General features: G+C 38.5%; 1 pseudogene; it reads left to right on the top strand.

Moving 5' to 3' along the window:
• The first annotated feature begins 4,779 nt into the window (after positions 1 to 4,779).
• LOC128571907 (importin subunit alpha-1-like) lies at positions 4,780 to 6,239 on the top strand (annotated as a pseudogene).
• Positions 6,240 to 6,524: the final 285 nt, after the last annotated feature.

Below are 6,524 nucleotides of genomic sequence, written 5' to 3'. Positions count from 1 at the left end.
ATAGCGGGAGGGAAAAGCAAGTGTCAGACCTTGCTCGGGCCCTAACACTGAATTTGCCCAATAAAATGCAGCACTATGCCCCAGACCACAGGCCTGCCTGGAAGAGTAAATCCCAAAGTCCAACCCATGACCATGACAACTTCTGTGGCCCCAGGCTCAGGAAAGGGCCAGAATGAGGCCAGTCCCCACAGACTCAGGCTCCAGACTAGACCTAGGACTAGGCTACCAGCGGCCCAAGGATCCAGGAAACCACCAGCACAGAGGTGGTCCCACAGTCTCAGGCTTTAGGCATATCCCAGCACCAGATCAGCTCCTATAGCTCTAGACCCAGGACCAGATCCAGGCTCTGGGCAGCCTTGAGGGCTCCAGGCACCAGGCAAGTACTCATGATCCCAGTATTGTTTTCTGAGGACACAAGCTCCACACCTGTCCTGTCATCATGCCACTCATATGGTTCAAGCTAGACCCATGGCCCCAGGCTCCAGTGAACCCAAGGTCTAGGCCTGCTTCATCAGGCTCAGGGGCCAGGCCCACCCCACCATCAGGCCAGCCCCAATGGACTTAGGCTACAAGCTTGTCCCAGGGGACCCAGGCATCAGGTCTAATCCAGGGTCTGGCCAGCCCCTGCAGACTCAGACTCAAAGCCCACTCTTGATACCAGATCATCCTCTGGGGACCCAGGCATCAGGCCAGTCCCTATAGATATAGGCTTTAGGCCTTTGCTCATGGGATAAGGCCCAACCCCACAGACCCAGGTGCCAGTCCAGTCTGCCCAAGGACTCCAGTAACAAGCTTACCAATGATCCATACAAAATGACCTGGCCCAGAATCTCTGGATGGGTTGACTGGTGAAAAAAGCAGTCTGAAAAGACTGGAATAAATCTACTTCCTCAAATGCACAGATACAAATCCATGATCACAAATATTAATAACAATCAGAGAAACATAATACCACCAAAGGAACAACTTGAAACCCCAATAACAAACCTTAAAGAAAAGAGAATTTATAATGTGTCTGACAAAGAATTCAAAATAATTATTTTAAGTAAGCCAAGCAAACTTTAAGAAGATACAAAGAAACAATTCAACAAAATCAGAAAAACAACAAAATGAGAAATTTAACAGAGATTGAAATCATTTTAAAAAACCAAACAGAGATTCTGAAGCTAAGAAATACAATGAATGAAATGAAAAATGCATCAGCATAAATGATCAAGCCAGAAGAGAGAATCCATGAATTCAAAGACAGGTTATTTGAAAATATACAGTCAGAGAAGAAAAAAAGAAAAAGCCTAAAGAAAGCTTATGAAGTTTATGAGAGTCACCAAAATAACAAATATTCAAGTTACAAATGAGAGAGGGAGAAGAGAGAGAGAAAGGGTAGGAAGCTTACTTGAAAGAAACAAAAGCAAAAAACTTCCCAAATCTGAAAAAAGATACAAATACCAAGGATCAGGAAGACCAAAAGTCTCCAATCAGATTTGATACAAACAAGACTATATCAAGACACATTCAAATCAAACTGTCAAAAATCAAAGGCACAGAGAGGACCCTGAAAAAAGCAAGAAAGAATCAGCAAATCATGGTTTAACATAAAAGAGTTAGATGCTGCAGAAAATGCTGTACTTTTCTCTTTTCCCCACCTTCAGATGGGTTTCCTAAGTTGGGAAATGCTTAGAAAAGAGAGAATTTTTAGAAGTAAGGTTTAGTGGAGATCCAGGAGAACTCAAGGGTCAGTCAGTGAGAGGGGGTGTAATTGTAACCTTTGTGATTTAATATCCTAGTGGTTTACACTAGAGCCAGCTCAGTCATCAAAGAAAATCTTTCTGATATTTTTAAGAAGCATAATATAAATTATAAGTAAATGTAAATTTTCCATAATTACAGAGCAGACATAAGCTCTTCCTTGCTTTGTTCCTCTAGATGCAAGAAGTTGAATGCCAAGACCTGCTCCTCCAGGTGAAGTGAGAATATGTGAGCATGACTAGTCTAAGTCACAACTAAAAACAAAGGCACACAACAAAATGACATACAATTTTAAAAACTAAAATCAGAGAATAAATTTTCTAACACATATCAGGGAAGATCTAGACTCAAACAAACAAAATCAAAAATGAAAGATACAACACTACAACTAATACAAAAGAAAAACAAAAGATTCATATAATATATTCAAATATAATTCATATTTCAATTACATACCAACAAATTGGATAACCTAGAAGAAATGAAAAAATTCATAGACACATACAAAATGTTAAGATGGAATCATGAAGAAATAGAAAACCTAAGCAGATCAGTAAAAAGCAAGGAGATTGAATCAATAGTAAAAATTGAAAAGGATACAACATTTTCCAAACTCATTTTATGAGGTCACCATTGCTGACACCAAAGCCAAACAAGAACACTATAAGAATAGCAAAGTATAGGCCAATATCCCTGATGAACACATATACATAGTCCTCAAAAAAGTACTAGCAAACCAAATTCAACAACACCTTGAAAGGATCATTTACCATTACTAAGTAGGACTTATTCCTAGGACACAAAGATGATCCAACAAATACAAATCAATAAATGTGATATAACACATTAACAAAGTGAAAGATAAAGACCATATTATAATCTCAATAGATGCAGAAAAAAACAAAATTCAACAATCTTTTGACAATAAAAACTCTCAATATATCATTAATAGGTACAGAAAAAAGAGTACCTCAACACAGTAAGGGCCTTTTATGACAAATTCAAAGGGAAAATTATATTCAATGTTAAAAATTTGTAAGATTTCCTTCAAGATCAGAAACAAAAGGATGTCCACTTTCACCACTCCTGTTCAATATAATGTGGGAAGTTCTAGCCAGAGAAATTAGACAAAAGAAAGAAATTAAAGGCATCCAAATTGGAGAAGTAGAAATTAAATTGTCCCTCTTTGCAGATGACAAGATCTTGTATAGTTTATAGAAAACACTAAAGATTCCACCAAAAAGAAAACTTAGAACTAAATAAATAAATTCAATAAAGTTGCGGGTTACAAAATCAACATGCAAAGATCAGTAGTGTTTCTACATACTAAGAGTGAACTGTCTGAAAAAAAATTTTAACTCTATTAAACAATAACTACCAAAAAATACTTAGAATGAATTTAACCAAACTGGTGAATGAACTGTACACTAAAAACTATAAAGCACCAATGAAAGAAGTTGAAGAAGACACAAATAAACAGAAAGATATCACACGTTGACAAATTTAAAAAATTAGTATTGTTAAAATGTCTGTACTACCCATGGTGATTTACATACTCAAGGCGATCTCTGTCAAAATTCCAATTACATTTTTCACAGTAATAGAAAAGATAATCCTAAAATTCATGTGGAACAGAGAAGATCCCAAGTAGCCAAAGCAACCTTGAGCGAAAAAAAAAAAAAACAAACAACAACAAAAAAAAGCTATAGGAATTACACTACTTGTTCTCAAAATATACTATGAAGTTATAGTAAAAAAAACATGATGCTAACATAAGAACAGACACAATAGACCAATGTAATAGAAGAGAGAGACCAGGAAGTAATCCGTGCACCTATGATCAATTGATTTTCAATAAAGGTGCCAAGAACACACAATGGAGAAATGACCATCTCTTCAAAAACGATGCTAGAAAAACAGGATATCCACATGCAGAAGAACAAATTTGGACCCTTATTTCATACTATATATACAAATCAGCTCCAAATAAATTAAAGACTCCAGTTAAAAGACCTAAAACAGTAAAACCACTAGAAGAAAACAAAAGAGAATAGTTCATTGATATTGGTATGGGCAATTATTTTTCAGATATGACTCCAAAATCACAGGCAACAAAAGCAAAAATAGACAAACAGGATTACATAAAAACTAAAAAGCTTCATCACAGACAAGGAAACAATCAAAAAGTGAAGAGACAACCTACAAAATATGAGAAAATACTTGCAGACCGCACTCTGATAAGGGCTTAATAACCAAAATATATCAGAAACTCAAACAACCCAATAGCAAGAGATGCAATTTAAAAACTGGGTAAAAGGCCAAGTTCAGTGACTCATACCTGTAATCCCAGAACTTTTATGAGGCTTACATAGGAGCATCACTTGAGCCTAGGAGTATGAGACCAGCCTGTGCAATATAATGAGACCAATCTCTACAAAAAAAAATACAAAATTAGCCAAGTATGGTGGCACACAATTCTAATCCCAGCTACTCAGAAGGATGAGGCAGGAGGATTGCTTGAACCCAGGAGTTTGAGGCTACAGTGAGCTCTGATGATGCCACTACACTATAGCCCAAACAACAGAGGAAGACACTGTCCCACTCCCCCAAAAATAGGCAAAGGACTTAAGTAGATATTTCTCAAAAGAAGACATACCAATGGCCAACAGGCAAATGAAAATGTGTTGACCATTAACCTTCAGGAAAATGCAAATTAAAAACACAATACAGTATCCCCTCACACCTATTAGAATGACTATTATCAAAAAGGTGAAAGAGACACGGTGTTCTGCCTGAGCTGCAGTGGACGTTTCCAGGGCAGCCGACCCAGATCTTCTGAGTCCCGCGCCACCTCCTGTGGAAGCTTGAGCTAGCTGTGCAGCTATCTCCCTTTGTCTCATAACCATGTCCACCAATGAGAATACCAATTCACCAGCTGCCCGACTTAACAGGTTCAAGAACAAGGGAAAAGACAGTACAGAAATGAGGCGACGCCGAATAGAAGTTAATGCGGAGTTGAGAAAAGCTAAGAAAGATGACCAGATGCTGAAAAGGAGAAATGTAAGCTCTTTTCCTGATGATGCTACTTCTCCACTGCAGGAAAACCGAAACAACCAGGGTACTGTAAATTGGTCTGTGGATGACACTGTCAAAGGTATAAACAGCACCAATATGGAAAACCAGCTCCAAGCTACTCAGGCTGCCAGGAAACTACTTTCTAGAGAAAAACAGCCTCCCATCGACAATATAATCTGAGCTGGTTTGATCCCAAAATTTGTGTCCTTCTTGGGTAGAACTGATTGTAGTCCCATTCAATTTGAACCTGCTTAGGCACTAACTAATATTGCTTCTGAGACATCAGTACAGACTAAGGCTGTGGTAGATGGAGGTAGATGCTTTTCCAGCATTCATTTCTCTGTTGGCATCTCCCCATGCTCATATCAGTGAACAAGCTGTGTGAGCTCTAGGAAACATTGCGGGTGATGGTTCAGTTTTCCGAGACTTGGTTATTAAGTATGGTGCAGTTGACCCACTGTTGGCTCTTCTAACTATTCCTGATATGTCATCTTTATCATGTGGTTACTTACGTAATCTTACCTGGCACTTTCAAACCTTTGTCGCAACAAGATCCTGCACCCCCATTAGATGCTGTGGAAGAGATTCTTCCTACTTTAGTGCGTCTCCTGCATCACGATGATCCAGAGGTATTAGCAGATACTTGCTGGGCTATATCTTACCTTACTGATGGTCCAAATGAACGGATTGAAATGGTTGTGAAAACAGGAGTTGTGCCCCAACTTGTGAAGCTTTTGGGAGCTACTGAATTGCCAATTGTGACTCCTGCACTAAGAGCCATAGGGAATATTGTCACTGGGACAGATAAACAGACTTAGGTTGTAATTGATGCAGGAGCACTTACTGTCTTTCCCAGCCTGCTGACCAACCCCAAAACTAACATTCAAAAGGAAGCTACAAGGACAATATCAAACATCACAGCTGGCCGGCAGGGCCAGATACAGCAAGTTGTGAATTATGGACCAGTCCCATTACTTGGTATTCTCTCTAAGGCAGACTTTAAGACACAAAAGGCAGCTGTATGGGCTGTGACCAAACATACAAGTGGTGGAACAGTTGAACAGATTGTATACCTTGTTCATCGTGGCATAATAGAACCATTGATGAACCTCTTAACTGCAAAAGATACCAAATTTATTCTGGTTATTCTGGATGCCATTTCAAATATCTTTCAGACTGCTGAAAAACTAGGTGAAACTGAGAAACTTAGTATAATGATTGAAGAATGTGGAGGTTTGGACAAAATTGAAGCTCTACAAAACCATGAAAATGAGCCTGTGCACAAGGCTTCCTTAAACTTGATTGAGAAGTATTTCTCTGTAGAGGAAGAGGAGGATCAAAATGCAGTACCAGAAACTACCCCTGAAGGCTATATGTTCCAAGTTCAGTCTGGGACTCCTGGGACTTTTAACTTTTAGATTGTATAGCTGAGGCACAAAGTTGTCGTGCACTGCGTTTGGTACAAGTTTGTCTTACTATTTCTCTACTATGAACTCTTTTTAAACGTGGTTTGTTATTGTAGCACTTTTTACAACAAAACTATACTTGAACAGTTCCAAACTGTACATACATACTGTATGGAGCCTATCCTCTGAAAGGGTTTCTTATTTCTATGTGGAATTTCATATCTTGCAGTGTCCTGTAAATAAAGATTAAAGTCTATCCTTTTCCTTACTTAAAAAAAAAAAAGTGATAGAAACAAG

This window comes from Nycticebus coucang, chromosome 19 (assembly GCF_027406575.1).
Source record: "Nycticebus coucang isolate mNycCou1 chromosome 19, mNycCou1.pri, whole genome shotgun sequence".
NCBI lineage: Eukaryota > Metazoa > Chordata > Mammalia > Primates > Lorisidae > Nycticebus > Nycticebus coucang.
Note: the sequence above shows the minus strand (reverse complement) of the source record. Positions and strands in the feature narration are given on the sequence as shown.